The sequence below is a fragment of the Homarus americanus genome, unplaced genomic scaffold (assembly GCF_018991925.1).
Source record: "Homarus americanus isolate GMGI-L3 unplaced genomic scaffold, GMGI_Hamer_2.0 scaffold12810, whole genome shotgun sequence".
NCBI classification, from domain to species: domain Eukaryota; kingdom Metazoa; phylum Arthropoda; class Malacostraca; order Decapoda; family Nephropidae; genus Homarus; species Homarus americanus.
In genome coordinates, this window is record NW_024749229.1 from 366,801 (window position 1) to 391,065 (window position 24,265).

Sequence of the window (24,265 nt, forward strand, 5' to 3'; positions counted from 1 at the left end):
CTACGGCGTTGTTGTCCTGGTGCCCCAAAAAGCTGTGTCGTGCATTTAGGTCACCCAGAAAATATGCTGGTACAGTTCTTCTCGTCAGCCTGAGCGAGTCTGCTAGTGGAAAAATGGGTCTTCTCGGAGGGATGTAACGGGTGCCGATTATGATGGATCCCGTTGGGTTGTTTATTTCAATGGCCAGAAAGTTTTCTTGAAATGGGTCGTGTATCTTGTGTTGTAACTGTCTTCTGTACGCCAATCCCAGGCATTATTTACCAGTTGGCAGACACTAATTGACCAATCACAAGCTCCCTGTTACCCGCCATTTTGTTGTACCCAATTGGGAGGGGGTGTGTTCTAATGACGTCAGAGGGTTACATGGTGCAGGGACTAATCAGCTTTTCGCCGACAGGTTTGTCAACAAGTGACTGTCAAACTTTTCTTTATTGACAGCTAAATAATTCAAACTTTATTATAGCGTAAAAGAAGTAAAGAAAGTTTACAAATAAGGTGTTAAAACAATATATAAAAACATTTAGAGGATATAGAGATTTTTAACAGTAACTGCTGATTAATTTTGTATAAAAAATTAAACAATATAAATCCATTCATAGATCCAGGTCACAAAAATGAAAACAATGCTTTATAATATGGAATAAACTGTTGAAATTCCAGTAGTTTTTCTTTAATGCAGTATTGTACTCAAGCGTATTTATACTGTATAGTAAAAAAATTACTATTGACCTCAGCATATTTCCTAATATCAGGTGCACATGGCTTCAAAATGCCACAATGGTCTTGTTGATAATAAACTCTCTTAATGAATTTTTGTATAATAAATTACTTTAATACAATAAGTCATTAACCCAGTTTATTATCAACAAGACCATTGTGGCATTTTGAAGCCATGTGCACCTGATATTAGGAGATATGCTGAGGTCAATAGTAATTTTTTTACTATACAGTATAAATTCGCTTGAGTACAATACTGCATTAAAGAAAAACTACTGGAATTGTTTTATGAAAAAGGGGGAGGGGGGGGAGGGGGGACCAACAGGACCCCTGGATCCGCCCCTGTTATACGGTAAAATTTCACCTAATCCGATGGTCAAAACCCTCATTGCTTTATTCTCCAAACGATGATCTGAGAGCAATTGTTTAACTCCATCTACTGTACAGTGCTAGAGTGCAGGAAAGAGCTGAGTGTTTGTAACGTATTGGTTTATTTATAATGCAACACCTACGTCTTTGACAACTTTGTAAGGCTTCTCGGTGAAAATTAGAGGAATTTCAGTGGTTATAGAAATCTGGCGTCTCTGTAATCATAGACCAGACACACAATTATCAGTGTCTCCAACCCAGATTTGTGCATATTGGCGTGTTACGTTCAGCTTCAGTGATGTTTCCATTAAATCTAATCTTCATTTTCATTCAAATGATGATAGAATGATTATGTAATAGTATGCTTAACCGCCAGGGAACATTCCTTCAATTGAAATACATGAAAATTTATAATTTAAATGCCTCTCCACGTTGCCACGTAACTGATCTGTACGACAAGTTTTCCGCAACATCCAGACAGCGTGTCCATTCATGACTGAGCTTGACCACGGTGCCAGTGCCACGCTGCCAGCCTTCCTACCCTCGCTTCAAGTGCCAGTCAGTGCCAGAGAGTAGAGGAGTGCCAGGGCGTCAAACAGGACCACGGGAGGGTCGGGGCACGTCAGCAGGGCAGCAAGTGGAACATTTCAGTTAGGTACGTGTCCAGTGTATTTCTCCGCCAGTTATTGTGTTGCATGATCACCCAGTGTTCGGAGGCACTCTATTTTGTCTTGTTAATTAGGCGATAATAACTTATGACATGATATATGATTTAATAAGCCTAAATGAGGTTGTCGTCGTGACGTAACGAATGTTGTCTTTAAAATCGTGTTTTTACTTAAACTAATTGACTTAATTGGCGAGCGTTGCCTGGTCTGGTCTGGTCTGGTCAACTTAACAGAAAACTGTAAAATTGCTTCCGTTAATCCAAACTGTTATTGAACCGCATGTTGAAAATCTTTGATAATTTGTTATATATAAAACTTTCTTGGTAAACACTAGTCCTGGATCAAAATCCCGCGTTAATAAATTGACCTGAACTGCAGGAGAGCGAAGTGAGGGTGCCAGTGTGAGTGAGGAACAGTAACAAACTTGTGACTGGGGACACTGATAACTGTTACTTCGGATGATAATTTAAGTGACTTAAAACTTGTTACTTCATATTATAATATAGGAACATTTACATAATTTACGTGCATTATTCACTCCACACTGAGGATGTTTGGCGCACAGGAGTGTTGTGTATCCGGTACTGCACTCGACCTCCTTCAGTTCCTCAGCTGTATAGTTAGGTACCTGTACAAATTTCGGGGGGGGGGGGGCTAGGAGTACCCCGCGCGACTCTTAAAACAGGAGGTGAACACTACAACCTCTAGATCACTCCACTCAGGCTAAATTAACGTGTCCGTTGAGACCAAAAGATTAAATCAAACCATAAAAAACACAAACTAATTTTATCTTGAGAATTAATTTACTCATGTAAGTCGTTTATATCTTCTTAAAGACTTATTTTATATACAGTTGAATCAGTGTTGATAAATGATTTAAGTGAACTGTACTAGTGCTCCTGTAAGCCCTCTGAGCACTGTCTCGTCCCAAGCCCCTTATCACTGGTAATTTAACGACCTGATGCTAACAATAATTTCGTTATTAGTTATAGTTGATATTAGGAAAGTTATCTTACTTTCTCTACAGAGTTTACTGAAGGACGTTCTTGTGTACTGAAGCTGTGTATTATACGTTCTTGTGTACTAAAGCTGAATGCTATTATAAATCACATACTGTTATACATAAATATATGTACTGTATATTACAGGTTTACTTTGCTATATATTGGTAGATGTCACATAATATGTTACATCTACCAATGCACATGATAGTAACACGAGTCATTACACAATTACGTTTGTTATATTCAGTTCATGTGATTGTTGTGGCGAACATTTGATGAACACTGAGTGTGTGGTCAGTTTTCATCAGGACAAAAGTGGTATGTATTATTACTGTGCGTGTGGCGTATCAGTGTGATGTGCTGATAAGAGTGGCAAATGGGGCGCGCAGGCTGGAGTGGTTGAGTTCCTATGACCTTAAAATGATATGTCCGCCCCTCCCTCCCTACCCACAGTCTCTCTCTCTCTGTGACTGTCGGTTAATAGAATCACAAGCCAGACATCCATGTAGTGTCACACCATCCTTCACCTAACCTTGTGCTGCTGACATCCTGGACGTGGTAGTCAGACATCTCTCGACTCTGATAGTCAGACATCTCTCGACTCTAGGACACTCCACCTCGCTTAGCCTAAACTAACCTTGTATGTTGTAAGGAATTTAAAAAAGTGAACAGGGGAATTTTGTCTGTTGTATTATTTTTATGCATGATACTGTATGATCTCTGTTAGATTCAGTTTAGGTTAGCTTAGTCAAGTTTGATGCTATCATTAAAAAGGTTCAAAGTCGTATCATAGATCAAAAAGGTTTGACGTCATACGAGTATGTGCTTCCCTGTTGGGCGCTGTAGCGCATTTTGCGCTTCGCTTTGCACAGGATGCAAGGGGGTGCCCAATAAACTAGCCCCCTGGGGGGGGTGTAAAAAAATATAACCCGACCAGGTCTTGAGGGCTTGTTCCCACTTCCTTGTGGAGGATGAGACACTGGGAGCACAGACTTATTTCTGGTACAATAAAAAAAAACACAATATATAGTGACAGTGTGAGCCTAGTTGAGACATGATCCATAAGCTGGCAGGATCAGATGGTGCCATTTTTTATGTTTTCCACTGTGTTCTTGGTTAGTTTCGGAAAACTTGTTATATTATGTGTTTACTAAATAGATCTTAGGAATTACCCTCTTTAAGTTCAATTAAACTTGGCCGAAGTTTGATTAAGATTGTTTATTTTGAATTTTGCCTCATTAATTGTGTTAAGGGCTTGTAATGAACAGTTTCGTCATGAAAAGCCTTGTTCACTTCACCGTTAATAGTGGACAACACCACGATACATACAGTACTGTTGGGAGCGGGTGGTGGTAACTGCCTGGCCTCCTGGAGAAGCAGTTTATTTATATATAGTCACGACTGTCAGTTATACTTATTGGTGAAGTATATTTACTCATTTCTCTAAGAGACTTATTATTTATTTATTTTTAATTTAGCGGACTATGGTGAGACTGCTAAATGAGATGCAATTTGTTTTCAATGGTGGAGTTGCGTGAAGATAATTCAAGACCTGCCTCGCAGAGTAACACAACTATCTTCAGTTAATAATGAACATTTGTTTACGGGTTTAATTATATATTTTTCGTTACTAGCAGTAACCTACCAAGCATAAAGTAAGATAATGGGTAATTGATAATGTGCAGCCTAATTAAAGTTAAATTTCATTCTGGGATCCTTACAGGCACACTAAGTATGCCAACTGTCATACTCACTATACTGTACTACTATTAATGTCAGGTATCCAGTAAATTAATATTTGTAAGTGAGAGTGGCGAACACTAAAGGCGTACACCAGTAAACATATTATATTTATTAGTGAATATCTCTTTATATTATACTGTGTGTGTGTGTGTGTGTGTGTGTGTGTGTGTGTGTGTCATTAATTAAAATCGGTTAATTTTAATCATGAAGCTTCATTTATATCCCGAGTCGACCAAGGTAATGTTGGTTTTGTACGGCGACTCCTTGACCTCGGCACAAGAACGCTAATTAAAATCTGATTTACAGCACCTTATTTTGGGATTGAATTACAGGGTATTAGAAGATAGAAACGTATCGAAATTATTATCATCTTATACGATCGGTTAAATTTAAAGATGACATCATGGCAAAACAATTTTCTAACACCATAACGAATGTTTGTTGTCCCGTGTTTTGATGAGCACACGAGAACAGCACGGTGGTTTCAAAACAATACAAGAGTATGAGTTGTTATTATCCGTTGTTCTGGTGCAACTGTACCACCAATCTCATCGCCAACCAGGACTGAGGGAGTTCAGTGAACTAGCTCACCATCATCATTACTAGCACTCACCACCACTATCACCACTCACCACCACTATCACCATCACCACTATCACCATCACCACTCACCACCATTACACCACCACCATCATTATTAGGACACTCACCACCACTATCACCATCACCACCACCATTACTACCACACTTACCACCATCATCACCACCACCACCATCATTACTACCACACTCTCCACCACTATCACCATCACCATTACTACCACACTCACCACGACGAAACACACCCTATTTAGTTCAAGTGCCATTCAGAGTGCCTCAGTGTGCCGACGTGGATCTCATGTTTAGGGCGAGAGGCGATATCTCGGGATGGCACCCTCGCGAAGTGCCTCTTGATAGCCACTTTTGGACCAGAGGTGATTTTGGCTCTTGACTGGCAGAGAGAGAGAGGTCTTACTCACCATCCAGACTCACCCTCATCACCTCATACCACAAAACACCACAACTCGTTTCTCCTTAGTTCTATTTCTTACAGTCAATCTATTTTTGCTGTTATGTTTATTTATTCTCATTTTTTATTATTTTTACTTATTAATTTAATTTTTTTGAGCCTTAACTCATGAACTTTTTCTGTCTAGGTGACTCTCCTTGGAAACGAAATATATCAGAAACCGATCCATCTATTTTTCTATCTTGATAACATTTGGGTCAAACGTCACGGTCACCTTACTGTGTAGGCGCTAAAAACAGATGAACCATTACGATTTTAGAAAAGTTTCCTGAATTTAAGATTAATGTTGAAAGTCAGAGAAATTGTTCACCTCTGCTGATACCGAAACGAATTAATGCTGCGATACTAGAGAAAGTAGGTCTAAGGTGAAGATCACAAGCGAAAGGCAGAGAAAGTACCCGACCGTACAGATACGGATGTGGATGGACTGATATGAATTTAAAGAAAGTAGATTTGAAGTTAAGATCATAAGTGAAAATCAAAGAAAGTACTCAACTGTGTAGGAACTGAAACTGATGAACAAATACGATTATAAAGAAAGTTCGAAGATCATAAGTGAAAGTTAAAGAGAGGATCCACCTGTGCAGATACTAGACGGCTGGACGAATATTGATGAAAAGTCACATTATTAAGATTTTTTTTTCCGTATTCCAGTTTATTTCATTGTTTTTGGTGCTGAGAATGAGATAAAATCCGTAACAAAAATAACAGTGTGAACAATAATTTATGTAATATCAAACAGGTTATCTTTAGGTAGAGTACAATGGCATTTAAATTGGTGTTCACTTAGCACCAGTTAAGAGACAAAATTACACACTCAACTTAAGCTAGATACGGTCACTTGGTACCAGATAGGAGACAATTACACTTGAGACTCTGCCTAAACTAGATACGTTCACTTAGCGTCAGTTAGGAACCACTTTCTAAACCTCAAAACTCAGTAACCCGAAAATTGCAAAAGGTGTATTTTCATCATCATAAAAAAATAAAAATTATTAAATTTCAGGTGGGTTGGAAAGAGATGTAGATAATGTACAGGATGTCCACACTGTCCTGTTCCGGTTTAAAATTTTATTACGACAAAATGAAAGGAGGTACAATGATGTTTATATATATATATATAATATATCCTTCCTCATTCTTCTGATGCCATCGAGTGACCTTATACCAGGTGTTTCACTGTCACCAACTGGAGTCTAGAATAACAAAATCTTATGGCTGAAAAATAGCGAATGGTTGCAACTCTTCCGTGAGTCAATAACAAAAACGTTGTTTTGGTCTATGACGAATGTGTTCACCTGGGTTCCAGACCCCCATATTCACACATTGTGGCGGTTAACGCGACCCGACACGTGGCAGGTGGCTTCCTCAGAGAATAACACCCTTTTTAGGTACTCGTGTTCCTCATCAATAGAGTTCAATAGGAAAATGCAAACTCATAGAGCCGAGGTTCGTCATTACGTTGTAAAGCTTGGACGAGTTGCACTCTATAGGCCTCCACGTAAAGGTGCAGTCTCTTGTGTACGACTTTGTTTACCATTGATCTTGGTAGCTGTAGTTCACTTGGCGCACGACGAATATTCTTTCTCGGTTTAATCTTATGAAGCGTCAGAAAAATCAGGTTTCGTTACTTTGAAATATGAATCTATTCTTTCCTACGTGAGGTGCTCAGAGTTCCGGGTTCGGGGTTCCAGGCTTAGGGTTCCGGGTTCGGGATACGGGTTTCAGTGTTTGAGATACAGGGTTCGGGGTACTGGTTTCTGAGATTGGGTTTCAGGATTCGGAGTCAGTGTTTCGGGGTTCAGAGTTCAGTGTTTCGGGGTTTGGGATACAAGAGTTCAATCGTAGGATTGTTTTTTAGCGTGGCAGTAAGGTTCATCATCTCTTACCTTACCAATGTCGGGGTCAAGAAGGTTTACGAGGTCATACGAGCCTTCAGCAAGTCACGCCAGAGTGAGTGGGGTCAGCTGAGTCACCGAGGTGAGGCCAGGTCAGGGCTAAGGGAGGAGAGAGTGAGGGGTGGATGGTCACTCACACTACACTTGAAGAAGACGACGACTCGGGGCTTGTGTGTGTGTGTATTTCTCTACTGTTTATTGTGAACTTCTGTGGGTTTTTCCTTGGAAACAGTGCCAGCACGGGAACTCTTCCCCCCACGAATCTACGCTAACCTACCACTCGTCCGCAGTGTCTGTCACCTTAGACGGTCTGTTTATGGTAAAAAGTGTTAATGACTCACACTCAGCTATTTTCAATCTACGGATGATATTAATGACTGAAGCTGTTCGTTCACTCACACGTCCAAACACGTCTCTCCACGTCAAACACTTCATACCACGACGTGTTCTTGTTGCGTCTTGCTGATAACTTGTCATGGCTGTCATCTCCTCGCGTCGTCAGCAACATGTGGACGTCAGCATCACAAGTATGTTACACAAGGTGGCTCAGTCTGGCACATTTTACCCGGCCGGCATCTATACAAGACTGAGCTAAGTGTGATAAAGAACATTAATGGTCGTATTAGGGCGGTGAACACTGTACAGATGAGACAAACAGAACACGTCGAGTCATGATAAACCCGAGGAAAACTTGGGGGGTAGATTAGGTTAAGTTAGGTTACATAAACTTTGGGATGGTTAGGTTAGGTTATCTAAGATAGATTTTCTCAGGGGTAGTGTACGGTATGTTTGGTTAGAGTAGATTGTAATGAGTTAATTGTTGGTTATACTTCTTCACCTGTCATCACCCACCAACACCTGTCATTACCCTTTACCACCTGTCATCACCCACCACCACCTGTCATTACCCTCTACCACCTGTCATCACCCACCAACACCTGTCATTACCCTCTACCACCTGTCATCACCCACCAACACCTGTCATTACCCTCTACCACCTGTCATCACCCACCACCACCTGTCATTACCCTCTACCACCTGTCATCACCCATCAACACCTGTCATTACCCTCTACCACCTGTCATCACCCACCAACACCTGTCATTACCCTCTACCACCTGTCATCACCCACCACCACCTATCATTACCCACTGCCATCTACCATTCCCCACTGCCACCTATCATTACCCACTCCATCTACCATTCCCCACTGCCACCTATCATCCACCACCTGCCATCACTCACCATGACCACCTATTGTAATAAAGCGCTTATTTTACCTTTTATTTTATTTCTTATTTCTTTACTAATTTCTTTACTCTTTCTTTCATTCTCTTTATACTCGTGAGATAGAAGGGAGGTGAGGCGGGAGGAGTGAGAGGAGGGAGGAGGAGCTGGGTGAGGGAGATGGGGGTATGCCTGTTGTCACTCTCCCCAGCAGAGAACCGATAGAAGTGGAGAATGGGAAGAGAGGGGAGGCGAATAAATAAGGAATAGGGCTAACTTATAATAACTGAGACACTAGGGGAAACAGGTGATGTTGCTACTCATGGGGTCACTATCATTATACCACAAAGACACTTATGAGGAATACTCTAGTGGCGTCCCTTGTGGGCTGAAGCGAAGTCTGTGTTTGGTCAGAGTTAAGTGTGGGTGTGTCCTGGGTGTCACCTCCTCATATGGCGGCTATAATGTGAGTACCTATTAGGTTTGATCCTTTTCCCGAAATGTGTTGTGAGTCATGGACCCCTTGTTAGCAATCTACTCCATACACAGGGAAGGGAATTGAGAACTATTCTTAGCGGTTCTTCTGTTTATTAACGACATTATTCAGAATGGACAGTTACACTTTCAAAACAATAAACTAGCTAGGTTTTCATAGCTAGTTAAACAGGGGTCACATGAATCCCAATATATTTCGTGAAACGAATATAACCTTAAGGGTACTTCTTTTGATATATATCTCGCCATGCTGAAAACCTGTTAACACACATGCACGTCTACACTTAGGCAACTCTAACCAGACTGTGTTTAGAAATCGAGCTGGGCACACATTCTAGATTCAGCCAATCAGCACAGTTAGGCCTATGACGTCACCCTCACAGGTCACTGTGATTGGCTCATGCCTCAGGCTTCTCAGGCACTTCTCATTTAGCGGGAACACTGTCGTGTCGGCGTTATGGCGGGTATTTCCTCTAAAACATGACATAATTTACTCTAAAAACATGGCATTGTTACACTGTAATGCCATGTATGTGTGTCACTATACACCTTAAACTACCACAAATGTCTCCCAATACTTCACTTCATGATGGACTTGTGACTATCAGGTTTTTCCGTCTTGTTCTGCATCTTTACTGATTACTACGACACTTGTACCTCCCACACTACCACTGGGGTGATGTAGGGAGCCATCACTGAACACTGTAGTCTTGTCTATGTCTGTTTTCACACATGGTTTTGCAGCTGTTTTCTGCTGTTTCTCAAAATTTCTCACGTTAAATCCAGTTTTCATACTCGATTTGCAGATGTTTTCTTCTGATTCTCAAGTTTCCCTGTATTAGATATTCCCTGGAGACATAAGCACCCAGAACTGCTAACTGACTCACTAAGACTCGACACACATGTTGTCTCTTGTCTCCAATGAAGGGTAAAAGTGTTGACGGTAGACTCTGGGAATTTGTGAGAGAGGGCGGAACCTACACAACGCCCATACTGTCCTATACCCACATCTTCCCTCAAGTGTCTGGGTGGATGTACACGAGATATCCTCTCTGAATCAAGATATGGTTGTACCTACCAGCCCACACACGTTTATGGGCGTACCTACACCCGCCTTATAACAACTACCATCTTATCTTGACTGTTTCTGGTGCGACTGTGTACGTACACCATCGATGGTAACAGAGAAGCCACCTACACCACCATTGTCTTCGTTGCTACCATACATCAGTGGTTTCCTATGCAATGGCATTATCTACACTGTCATCAGGTACTAAAACAAATTATTATTACCACCGTTGCTTACATACTACTACTACTACCACCACCAACCACCACCATCAGCTATACCACACTACTACTAACACCATCACTTATACCTGAAACAGTGCAGCAGCTCTTGTGTTGGTGAGGTAACCACTTATCCTGTGTAACAGTCGACCTCCTATGTCCATTTTGGCTAGTTCGTACAATATAAGTTGCCTATTGCCAATATCAAATGCGGCTTTTAGGTTAAGAAATGTGGTGTATCTGTGCCTTTCATCACCATGCACAGTTAGGAATGTAGTGATGCAATTATGTACACCTTTACCATGGGTGAAGCCATTTATGTTAGGAGACATGTGTTCTCTGATTCTATATAAGAGTCTGCCAAGAACCATCCTCTCAAAGGTTTTACACAGGCAGCTGGTCAGTGATAATGGGCGAAAGGCATCAGGCTGTCCCGGTTTTCGTTTTGGTACAACACTACAACAGGTCCATGATGTGGGTAGTGTGGCCAGACATATGGCCACACACTCCAACACTACGTCTTGACTGTTAAAAAAGAACCTTATAGGGATAGATCCAAGCACACTGTGTATACACTGGCGCAGCACTTTATCTCTGATGACAAGATAACTGATATACTAAGGCTGTATCCACACTTCACTTCCAGTACCTAATCACAATCCTATGTATAGACTTAAACAATGTACTGGAAATACTCTGTAGCATTTAGTGCCATAATATTAAAATCCCAGGGGTCCTATGAACACCCTTTGTGGCCTATACTCTGCTGTCAGCGGCAATAATTAAATTTCTTATACAACACTACTACCACCACCACAACCATCACTTGTACCACACTACCACTATCATCACCCACCCACCACCATCATTTATACCACACTACCACTACCACCACCACCAACCACCACTATCACTTATACCACACTACCACCATCACCACCCACCCACCACCACCACCAACAACAATTATACCACACCACTGTCATCATCAATTATACCACACCCCTACCACTATCAATTATCTTAAAATAACTCATCTTAAAATAGTAAAATACAAAAAAAAAATAATCAACCAAACAGAACATTCAGTAAAAACCTCGAAACTGAATGAGATGTGAAAGAAAATAAACAGTGATGGACCTAAGAGACATTCCTGAAGTACCGCTCTGTTGGAGGGTTACTGGAGGGGTGTGGATGGTTACTGGAGGGGTGTGGAGGGTTACTGGAGGGAGTGGAGGGTTACTGGAGGGAGTGGAGGGTTACTGGAGGGAGTGGAGGGTTACTGGAGGGAGTGGAGGGTTACTGGAGGGGTGGGGAGGGTGTAGAGGGTTACTGGAAGGGTGTGGAAGGTTACTGGAGGGAGTGGAGTCAGGTCCCTTATTTTTGACCTGACCTGACTAGTCACGTCACCCCCCTTCTCTTTAGCTCCTCTACGTGTGTGTTTGTGTGGGGATTAGTGGATGACATCATTGTGACCTAACCTCATGTTTTATAAGGTCACCCTGTATATTTAAGCCTCTCTCTGTCCATGTAATCCAGTTGCCTCTGAAGATGTCTTGAATAAAGACGAAAGCCAAGGTGCTCCGTTGTTTCCCTTTTCCCGTGTGATTTTATCAAGATATATATATATATATATATGGTATATTAATTCGATTAAGAATATGGTAATGCTGTTTGTATTATGACACACTACAAAAACCTTTAGTAACATATGGCAACACTGTTTACAAACTAACACAAAAGTTACACATATTCTTACTGGAATAAATAGCTTCATCGCGTTACTACAGGTACTATGTAACACTGTCTTACATTAGGACAGTGTTGTCTTGTGCATTAAGTTGTCATAGTGTTACCAGATGCTCTAATGGTGTGATAGTTTAACCTTTAGTGGTACATTATATAATAAACAACCTCAGGAAACGAAGACAGGATATCCCGGCGACCGTCACCATAAACACGCGTCGCATCTGCGTGTTGGGTGGCGGCTGCTGCCTCTTTCGCTTTCTCTTTAATGGTGTGTTAATAATCTGTGTTAGGTGTGGATTATTTGTTTAATGTTTTTTATATTTTTGTACGCAATAATAATGATGATAATAATACTAATAATAACAGCAATAATAATAATAATAATATTAATAATAATAATAATGTCCAATAAAACTTCCTTGGTGTTAAACATCGTAATGACGTGGTAGTTTTTTAATCCCTTTGATGCAGTAAACTAAATCTCCTGCACAAAGAGAGGAGACATGTGTGTGTGGTGATGATGATGGTTGTGTTAGTAAGAGTTAGTGGTGTAGGAATGTATGTAATGTTTGTATGTGTGACCACAGGTCTTTTCAATACCTTTTATTTCAACCCAGTGACAGCCATTACCTGACCTAACTGCCATATAAATTGTCAGGTGAGAGGAATTACTTTCAGTCGCGGATAATTTAATTAATACATAGTTTTCACAATATTTCGTCCATTTTTCTTATATATTTAATTTTCCTCTTTTGTCTGAGGGTTGGTGTCACGACTTCAGGTCACCTTTACCACCCCTCCGTTCACCTGGCCCCGCCTTAGTCTCGCACCACTATTATTTCATCATCTTTAGTTTATTATTATAACCTATCTATGTAATTTTCCTTAATCTGTTTTCGACAATATTTTTGTTTTGTGACAGGTTATATCAGTAATGTATACTGTTGTATGGCAGTCGTGTATGATGTTGTATTACAGTCGTGTATAAGGATTTGTACAGAACATAACCTGAAGGCAGTGAATGAGACGCCGCTGAGCCACAAGACGTAATATATTCCTCGTGTAGTGAATATCAAAGTCTTGAGCCGCCATCATGGACACGTACCGTACAGTCCGACAGATGATGGTAATAATTATTAATGTGTTTTATAATTGTTTCTTACATTGGACCTTATTATGAGTCATGTGTCATAATCCTCTTAACTTTTCTCAGTGCCATAATATTTTACTTTAAAGAAAAAATATTAGTTATCCTCTACGGCATCTTATTGGGAGAAAAAAATATACATCAATCGTAGCCGCAAAACCAATCATTTGCATTCAACAAGCTGCTTAGGAGAAGTGGTGACGTGGTGGTGAGAGGAAGAACGAGGCGATGACGTGGTAGTGAGAGGAAGAACGAGGCGATGACGTGTAACTCTCTCCCTGTAGACGTGGTGGTGGTGAGAGGGAGGACGAGGTGGTGACGGGTAACTCTCCTTGTAGACGTGGTGGTGGTGACAAGACGGAAGGGGAGAAGGTGAGGTGTGACTTATTACATACATTGGTGGCTTAACAAAAGCCTTCATTAGAGAAAGGTAAAGGAACATACAGTGAACACACAGATTAATGTAGGTGTTGAACAGCAAACACGTAGTGTAGTAACTCCCTCCCAGATGGTGTTAGGAGGGACCTCACGTGGTATAGTAGTTCCCTCACACATGGTGTTATGAGGGGCATCACGTAGTGTAGTAATTCCCTCACAGATGGTGTTATGAGGGAACTGACGTGGTGTAGTAGTTCCCTCACAGATGGTGTTATGAGGGACCTGACGTGGTGTAGTAATTCCCCCACAGATGGTGTTATATGAGTGAGGTGTGGTCCCAGACGGATTAACACATCGCTGGTTGTTGTTGGGTCTCACGGGCAGTTATCACTGGGTACCTGGGACCTCACTGTCTGAAGTTTAACTTGGGTACGACTCGGCTGTTACTGTTGAGTTGTTCTCACTGACTTAAGCACTGTTCACCTCTGTTCAACACTGTTTCCATTCCTTTCCTAAATGAAATTGTAACTTCTGGCGAGAACTTGTTGATATTCCGGTAGGGAGGAGGGTTCAGGGGAGGGAGTTGGTATGGGCCAACTTACAGTTGACCTGGCTGCTTCCAGAGGAGCGCCAGGTACGTCTTGACCCTTCAGTGGTCAAGGATGTAGTATGTGTGTGTGTGAGAGAGAGAGCAATCACTTACTTTCCTCAAATATCCAGTCGTAAAAATACCAAACGTAAGATTCGTTTAAGCAGCAACCTGGTGTTATTAGAGACAGCTGGGTAACGTCTTACGTCTTCCCAGAACCTCGTAAGATGAAATTCTCCAAACATTACAACTAAGAAGTCATCTAATTGGCTAACTTAGGCTAAAACACACACAAAAATAACATCCCATAAGAACATTATGAACATATGAATGGAGGAAACTACACCGGTCCTATTGGCCTATACTGGGCAGTCCTGTTTACACCCAACCCCTATCGCTCAAATAGCCGTCCAACCTCTACTTGAAGCTACCCAGCGTGTTCGAGTTAATGAACACCTCGATCATATTGTCCCTCACTGTCCGTGCCAGTTCAGACCCCTTTATGGTGGTGGTGACGGCGGCGGTGGTGGTAGCGGTGGCAGTAGAGTTGGTGATGGTGGTTGTGGTGAGGGGGTGGCGGTGGTGGTAGCGGTGGCAGTAGAGTTGGTGGTTGTGGTGAGGGGGTGGTGGTGGCGGCGGCGGTAGTTGTGGTGGTAGTAGAGTTGGTGGTGGTGGTAGCTGTGGTGGTGGTGGTAGCGGCGGCTGCGGTAGATGTGGTGGCGGTGATGATGGTGGTGGCGGTAGTGGTGATGATGGTGGTGGCGGTTGTGGTAGTGTTGGTGGTGTAATAGCGGTGGTCACTCGCAGGTCAGGTCACGTCAGCGGTGTGTGACTCCCATCATTAGTAGTGAGAGAGGAGTAACACCTGGCCGAGTGTTGTGGTGCTCCTGGAGGCCTCGAAGCTTTATTGTTAGTCACATCACAACTATCTACCTGTATCTATCCTCCTTAGTGCCTTCATCTTCTTACCTCTCAGGACAGAGAGCGCGAGTAGTTCTGGCTCATGATTTCTCTGATTATCGCTGTATTGGTGGAGGGAGTTCCTGAGCGTTCAATACAGACAACCAACTCTTTTTCTTTTTCATATCTTTCAGTGATAAACAACTCTATTTACTTCTATATAGGTGGTTCAACCCTCTATAGTTCCTCCACTCTCATTGCCTCAAACTCACGAGAGGATATTATTTGTGGCAGACAACAGACCTCCTCCTCTCTGCAGGGAGACCTCGCACACGTAGCTGAGTGGCGAACATCAAACTTGGCTCCTTTGAAGTTACTATACCAAAATACATATTATTTAATAACATGCAAGATATCTCACTTTTCAACATTTATTGTGACATCATCATCACCCCATCATCACAAAACATTAAGTTTCTGGGCATCAATCTTACTTCAAGTCTGACCATAACAAACTTTGACATAAATTTAGCCCAAATTTATAAATTGAAACTTGGACTCTTGTATAGCGCCAGGACCTACTCTACTGATGAACAATTGACAAACAATTATGTACGTCAAGATGGAATACTGATGTCATCTGTGGGCTGGGTGTGGTGTTGAGGCACTGTGGGCTGAGTGTGGTGTTGGGGCACTGTGGGCTGGGTGTGGTGTAGGGGCACTGTAGGCTGGGTGTGGTGTTGGGGCACTGTGGGCTGAGTGTGGTGTTGGGGCACTGTGGGCTGTGGGCTGGGTGTGGTGTTGGGGCACTGTGGGCTGGGTGTGGTGTTGGTGCACTGTGGGCTAGGTGTGGTGTTGGGGCACTGTGGGCTGGGTGTGGGGTTGGTGCACTGTGGTCTAGGTGTGGTGTTGAGGCACTGTGGGCTGGGTGTGGTGTTGGAGCTTTGTAGTCTGGGTGTGGTGTTGGGGCACTGTGTGCTAGGGGTTGTGGAGGGGCACTGTGGGCTGGGTGTGGTGTAGGGGCACTGTGGTCTGGGTGTGGTGCTGGTGCACTGTGGGCTAGGTGTGGTGGTGGGCCACTGTGGGCTGAGTGTGAAGTTGGAGCACTGTGGGCTGGGTGTGGTGTTGGTGCACTGTGGGCTGGGTGTGGTGTTGGTGCACTGTGGGCTGGGTTTGGTGGTGGGCACTATGAGCTGAGTATGGTGTTGGTCCACTGTGGGTTGGGTGTGGTGTTGGGGCACTGTGAGCTGTGTGTGGTGTTGGTCCATTATGGGCTGGGTATGCTGGTCGGGTACTGTGCGCTGGGTGCGGTGTTGGGGCACTGTGGGCTGGGTGTGGTGTTGGGGCACTGTGGGCTGGGTGTGGTGTCGGGGCACTGTGGGCTGGGTGTGGTGTTGGGGCACTGTGGGCTGGGTGTGGTGTTGGGGCACTGTGGGCCGTGTGTGAGTGTTGGTCCATTGTGAGGCATGCTGGTCAGGTAATGTGCGCTGGGTGTGGTGTTGGGGGCACTGTGGGTTGGGTGTGGTGTTGGGGCACTGTGGGCTAGGTGTGGTGCTGATGCACCGTGGGCTAGGTGCGGTATTCGGGCACTGTGGGCTGGGTGTGGTGGTCGGGCATTATGGGCTGGGTGTGGTGTTGGTGCACTATGGGCATTGTGTGGTGGTGGTTCACTGTGGGCTGGGTTCGGTGGTCGGGCACTGTGTTGCTGGGTGTCGTGTTGGGGCACTGTGGGCTGGGTGTGGTGTTGAATGGTCCGCTTCCCCGAGTCGGTGAAGAAAAAAAAACAATAATGACCTTACCAGAAAATTTCCAGCACTACACACTTCTGGGGCATAATCTCATCTCTTACCATACTCTTCAGATAATTCCCCAGTCTTTGTTGTGAGGAGGAACACTCAATAGAACCACCACCAGGCATGCTTCATCACTCTACAGGGACCTCTGGGACGATCTATGACTTTTCTGGTTTGAAATTCTACATTACAGAACACCTATCAAAACTCATTCATACCCCGGACTTGTTGTGTGTAGAAGTCCCTGCCTCAGTGTTTTTCTCGTTTCATTAAACCTTCAACAGTTCAAAACATCCAACTTGTATGGTCTCTCCCTGTACGGTTTATTAGTTAAAGAAGAGGCCAGCTAGGAGGTGATTTTCACCTATCCGTCTCCTGCAAACAACAACAAGAAAACTGTAAACACAATCCTGATAAGGAGGAATACAGACATAGTTACTGTTAAACTAATATAACACACGGTTCAGTTAAGTTAAATAATAGTTCCTTTATTAGTTCGTTCATTTTGGCCAACACAAGTGTTGCTTATAATAATGTAGACTGAAAAACAAATACATTGGTGTACAGATTAAGATTCGTGTATTTTGAAAATATTTATCTTATGTTTTTTCTTATAGGCCTATGTTAAAATGTTTTACATTAAAACCACAAAGACAACAATAACAGCAACTACTACTACACACATTACCTAAATATCCTAATACAAAGTAACTACTGAAGCTAAGTTAGTTAAGCCGCAGATCTACGCGGCATTCTGTACTGTTGCCGGAGATCTTGTTCCCCTGAGACACAGCAGAGCCGATCTGAGCAAAGAGAATGGCGACACCTCAACCAGGCCACGACTAAACTTCTGGGTTGCTGCTTCTGTTCTGATAACACCTCAGCCGGTCTGGTGTAGAAGCACTTTTCACCAAGTCCCATCCCGCCCAATGTTGTGAACGCAAAAAGAGTAAAGCTGCCTCGATCGATGTTCTGAATACCCTCTGCTCTTTTTGTTCTTGTTTCTCCTGTGCGCAGCTTCGAAAGTCAGGTCACGGTGATATGCGGCCAGGGGATCGAATATCCTGATATCAAAGAAGGCTCACTGTCCCTTCTTCCAGAATCGTCGCACATTGATGTCCACATGGGCTTCATTGGTTATGTTGGCAGTTCTGGCATGGTCGATGTAGTAGAATGTTTCTCACACGCATTCGGCGGGCAGACCACTACTACAGCTACAACTACTGCTGCAACTAATACTTTTTGTATGGCCTCCACCCTCCCGTCACAACTATATCTCTAATAATAATAATAATAAAAATGATAAACAACAAAAAAAAAAAAAAATAATAAATAACAACAACAATATTAATAATAATTAAAAATAATAATAACAACAATAATAATAATAATAATAGTAGTAGTAGTAGCACCAGCAGCACACAAGACTGCAGTAATTAAAATACCTCCCTGCCTGCGCGGCTCGGCGCGGCGTTATATGCTTGACAGCCAAGACAACCCTAAGACTTAACAAAGACTGATAAACTCCGAAACACCCCTCCCTCCGCCCCACACACGTGATAAAGGCAAATTAACATGTATTGTTACATGCGGTTACTAAAAAAAATAATACTGTACACATGTAACAAATCTGGCTTAAAAAATATTGTGACAGTTACAAGAGGCCCTGTAAAACACACACACGGGTGTAAACATGAATCATGGCATCACTTCACCTTTTGTTTATTTACCATCGGTGGTGAGAGGGATGGATCACACGTCCCTGTTTGTGCATGTGGCGCGGTCTTCGGTGGGGTCAAGTGGGGCCACGAGGTAGCCGATGACTTAATGAAAGGTTTCTTAGGACGACTAGGATCCCTTGGGACAATTCCTCCCCTTGTTTAAGAACTCTTCTGCATGAAGAGGAAGAGAGAACACTCGACACAAGATCAATTATATGTCGGACTGTTCGTTATCAACCATGAGTACGCACCCCTCCGCCATTTCCCCTCCTCTGCTACATCCGGTTCGCCTTGTCGAGCTGTATTTTCGGACTGTGATTATTGATAGATTCATTTCCTCACTTATGAAGGAATTAAAAAGCAACGATTTATGTTTGTTCATCTCTGTATACATGGAGGAGAGATGAGAGTGCATGGAGCTCAAGTGAATGTAAACAAACTCGTGTCTACAACCCCGTGTTATTTTAGTGCTTCATCTTCGTGTTTTCGTTTGCTTGGCTTATCTTTGAGTTCGTTGCTTTCTATCTCTCCATCTTTCGCTCAATCTGTCTCTTTTTATATTTGTCTGTTATGTTATGTCTGTCACTCTCTCTTTTCCTCTTTTTGTCTGTTTCTTTTTATCTCTCTGCCCATGTGTCTCAGTCTGTCTCAATTCCCTATTTTTCACATTTTCACTTCCCTCTCTCTCTCTCTCTCTCTTTCTCTCATGACTCACTTCCCTATCCGACCAAGTTCGTCTCTCTCTCTCTCTCTCTCTCTCTCTCTCTCTCATGACTCACTTCCCTATCTCACCACGTCACCGTCGCCAGTTCCTGCCTCTTTACCATATTATCCTTCCATCATTCTCTACCAGCTTCCTGTAATAAAAGCCAGCCCTTGTTCTACCCCTTGAATGCCTTTCTACCCTTGCCTCTACCCCTCAAGTGCCGACAGGAAGTTGTGGAGACGGTCAACACGGACAGAGACAGACAGACAGACGCATCTCGTGGCTGTCTGATTGTTATTCGTGAGTCCCAGGCGGCACCATCTGAGTGATAGCGATCTCACTGCACGTCAAGGAGGAAAGGAGAGGGTATTGTAATGATGGACTCTGTGTGTGTGTGTGTGTGTGTAATAATTATAATGGGTGATAATAATAGCAATAATAATGATAATAATAATAAATGTCTAATTTAGAGCTCTGACACACACACACACACACGTGCCTCCCCTCACCTACCTACCTTCCATATCACCAATCATTCACATCTCACAAAGTAATCTTTATTCTAGTCACTGACGCCACCTACTAATACCCAGTCATGTTTGTACTAATTAATGATATAAAAGTGATGGGGGGGGATGGGGAGATCTCAGGGGGTTATGGGTTTGAGGTGGGGTTAAAATGGTTGCCACTGTGGGTCATGGGTAGGGGCTTAAGTTGGATCTCTTTGGGGTATGGGGGGTTGAAAATGGGTTCTCTGTGGAGCATTGTGAGAGGAGTATAGTAGGGGAGTTAAGGGTTTAAGACCAAGGGTTAAGACCATGTGTTAAGATTATAGGTAAGTGGGTCTCAATAGGGTGGTTCAGACTTAAGTGATCACCACCTCCTTGTCTCCCTCCTGGTTATGACCCCTCACTTAAGACACGCTACTTATGACGTATAGTCTTTGTTCTGTTACATATTATCCTCTTCTGTCTCTCTCTCTCTCTAGTTCCTTCTCATAGATGTACTTATACACGAGTTGTATGTATTTTACCTCTCATAGTGTACGATCATATAATATCACAGTACGATAATTTGGGCATGTCAGCTTGAAGTATGTGTCAGCTTTCTCTAATCTTGGCTGACTCCTACGTCATGCCCAACATTTTCAACATTCCATTACCCACGAAATCTTATCAGATAATAAATATTTTCTCCAACATTTCTTAAAATACTCAGGAATCTCAGGCTTTCCAGAATGTTAGAATGAGAAAATGCCTAAACGTTGCGTAGTATCGTATGGTATAATATCGTAGTTTGATACTCGACGACGCGTTGTTTGTTAGGTTTAACCACGTCATAGATCGATTGACTGATTGATAGATATATATAGCTAGTGATGGATAGATAATACAGACTTAGATGAAAAATAGAGAGAGAGAGAGAGAGAGAGCACCGTTATCTCTCAGCATCAGGCACCAGTTTATCCCTTACCCTACTGTCAACATTCTTTCACTTCCTCCCGCGTGACCACCACACACACACACACATATCCAGCGGTCACATCCTTTTCTCGTCCGCCTCTGGTATTTCTTCATTAGCCTCCTCCTCCTCCTCCTCCTCCTCCTCCTCCTGGTATTTCTTTATTGGTCTCCTCCTCTTCTTTCACCTCTTCCTCATCTTCCTTCTATTCCTCTATTCCTCCTTCCTTCGTTTACTTCACCTCCCCCTCTTTATTCTTATTTCGCCTTTTCGTTCTCCTCCTCCTTATGCCTTTACTCTTTCCTTCTCCTTTTCATCTTTCCTCTCTATTCCCCCCTCCTTCCTCTACCTCATTCTCCTCCTCCTGTCTATCCTACATCTTAATTCCTCCCTTCCTTCCTCCTACTCCTCTCTTCCTTCCTACTCTCACACCCCCCTCCCTCCGTCCCTCCTTACTCCCCCATCCCTTTCTTCATTTCCTCATGTTCGTGGGCCAAATTCAGCAATATTTCCATGAACTCTGATTTCCTATTTTTAAAAACTCTCTAATCGGCATCTTGGCATTCCGTCTTTGGCTGAGTTACCAAGCATAACTATATTCTTTTATTTTAATTTTCCCTCTTGGTGTAATTGTTTATTTCACCTTATAAATGAAATAGTACTTTTTGTTAGATATTAAAGTAATTTATTATTTATATTATTATTACGTATAGGAATTATACAGTATTTCTCTCGTTGTTCGTTTTGCTGTTTGAAGAGTTATCTGTCCATTTAGCTGTCTTTTAAAAGTTATTTGTCCATTGTAGCTGTTTTTCAAGGGTTATCAGTTCATTTAGCTGTTTCAAGAGCTCTCTCTATCAATTGTTATCTGTTCCTTTTAACTGTGTTTTAAGAGCTGTCTGTCCCTTTTAGCCACAGTTCAAGAGTTACGTATCCAACCACAGTACTGACCGTCCCCTATCACACAGCAAGTTCTCATCACCTCTAGGCACCTCTTACCAATATCGTCAAAGTGTTCAAAGAATCGGCCACCCGGACCTACACCACCCGATACCCCTCTGTTATTACGCAAGAGGAATTGATCTCTTTTTCAAATTTTATTCTTTACTGCATTATCGAAGAGGAATTCATTTTTATCTGGATTTATTGATATTTTTCCGGTGTAATTTGTTAGATTTTATTGTAAAGCGTATGGTTGATATTTGAGTCAATTGTTTTTATTGTTTGTACTGGATGCTTTTCTTTTTCTTGTAAGTTAATCGCAAAGTATTTTTTATTTATTGGTATATATTTTTTCTTTTATTTACAGTTTATATATTATTTAGGGGTTTTTGGTACATATTCCTGTTTTTAATTTATTTGTGGAATATTTTATTTAATCTATATTTACAGTTTATTCGTCCATGTGTATTTCTGAATCGTTTTATCCCTCTTCCATTATATTACTTACTGTTTAGTTATCGCCCCCTACTCCCACTCCTCTCAATGTTTAGTATAGAGTGAATGAAGGGGGGAAAGAGAAGGGTATAGAGGGAGAGGATATAATAAAGTGATAAGAGAGTGAGAGATGAAGATAGTGACAATATCCACACATAGTTGTCTCTGTCGCCACAATGAACATGCAGCCAATAAGTGAAGCTCGGGTGATTGTGAAAAATAATTCCTAGTTATATCTCTCACTTATTTTACCGTTCATGTAATAGTGTATTAATAACCTTACTACGCTCTTAAAGACCTTTGTAATGGTTCAAGTTATGGGTAAGTGTTAATGGTAAAAGTTAATAGTGAAAATTATAATTCTTAGCTTGGTAAATGAGGAAGTTAATATATGTTTTATCTTCTTAACCTCTTCCTCTCATATGGGGATGTGCAGTTATGAAGGCATTGTCTGTCTGTCTGTCTGTCTGTCTGTCTGACTGTCTGTCGTCTGTATGTCTGACTGACTGTACCGTAATATTTACTCTTCGTAATCATCTAATCGGTATTGGGTGTTTATATACCAGTTGCGTGGGTTCTGCCCTGGTGCCTGAGAGAGAGAGAGAGAGAGAGAGAGAGAGTCAATTAGTGGCTATCATTAAATCCCATCTTTGTTGACTTTCCCCTCTTAACCTTCCTCATTGGTGCTAGATGTTATCAGTATCGCCTCATTCCCGCCATAACTGTTTAATGACTCAGAGGTTACGTAAGAACACACCTTATCGATAATGCACTTTGTGGTAGAGAACACCTCCTGTCTTTAGAAGTACCGTCTCCTCCCCCCCCTCACACACACACACACACACTGTAAACAAACTTGTCCCCCCCAGCCATTAGCCCAGGCGTCTATGGTGGTGGTGGGACGTACGAACCACGCCGTCAAGGGAGGCGATAAAGTATTAGTAAATGCTACACCATCTGTTGAGGAGATTTCGCACTAATCAACGAAATGATCTCTGTTAAGTAGTGTTATTTGTATTGGGGGATTTTATTCTATCTAAAGTAACAACATCTGTTTAGGCCTTTTAAGTGATTTTGTACTCGTCCAAGTAATGACGTGTGTTGCCGGGATATATGGCATCATTAAGTTGTTCTGCTGTTGCATTATATGTTTGAGTTGATCGTTGTTGCAGACGTCGCTGGTTTCAGATGAAGTTAATGTCACCAGAATGTTATCAGCTAACAGTGTCCTTCAGGTGGTGTTGTGTTACCCGTCTATTACGACGCCCTCATGCGGTGTATAAGACGCCATCTATTGATGTGGTGGAGAACTAGTCTAGACGGCCGACTACAGATAATGTCACATAAGCGCTCTCTTTCTCTGTGTTTGTATGCTTCTAGTTCAAACGACGCACTAGTCCAGTCGACGCACTAACCCAGAGGACATACTAGCCAGACGAAAGACGTACAACAGGGTGGTCATGGGGTGTAGTACAGAGCCCTCACGCTGGTTCAGGAGACGGCCGGGTTACTTTTTTGGGGGGGGGGGGAACCCCCCTACATCCTTGTGTAAGGTGAAGCGCAGAAGCGTTTACAGCGCCCAACAGGGAAGCATGCTAAGTTCATGCTTGCCTTTATGTCTCATGAGTTAAGGGCGTAGAAGCCTGAAGAGACAATCGTTTTTTTATGTCATCAAGTTATTGGAAGTTCCAACAACTTTCCCTGAATACGAATACGCAACTTTCGATTTACAACAGGTACCTACATTACTGCTAGGTGAACAAGGTTACATCTTGGTGCACTGAGTGACCCCGTGTGTAAAGAGCACTCAGAGGGTGTCATCTAACGCGGACGGTCATATGGTTCATGCGATTTTTACCATCCGAATTAGATGGTGTGGTTAGGTTAGGTGAGGATAAATGGTT

At 42.5% G+C, this 24,265-nt stretch overlaps 1 protein-coding gene across 1 annotated transcript in view; it reads left to right on the top strand.

The window, feature by feature from the left end:
- Nucleotides 1–1,591: 1,591 nt before the first annotated feature.
- Nucleotides 1,592–24,265, top strand: part of LOC121853322 (ADP-ribosylation factor-like protein 4C) — a 41,590-nt gene continuing 18,916 nt past the window's right edge. The window contains exon 1 of the mRNA XM_042347380.1: nt 1,592–1,741. The gene's annotated coding sequence lies outside the window, so the exon portion shown is untranslated. The remainder of the gene's footprint in view (nt 1,742–24,265) is intronic.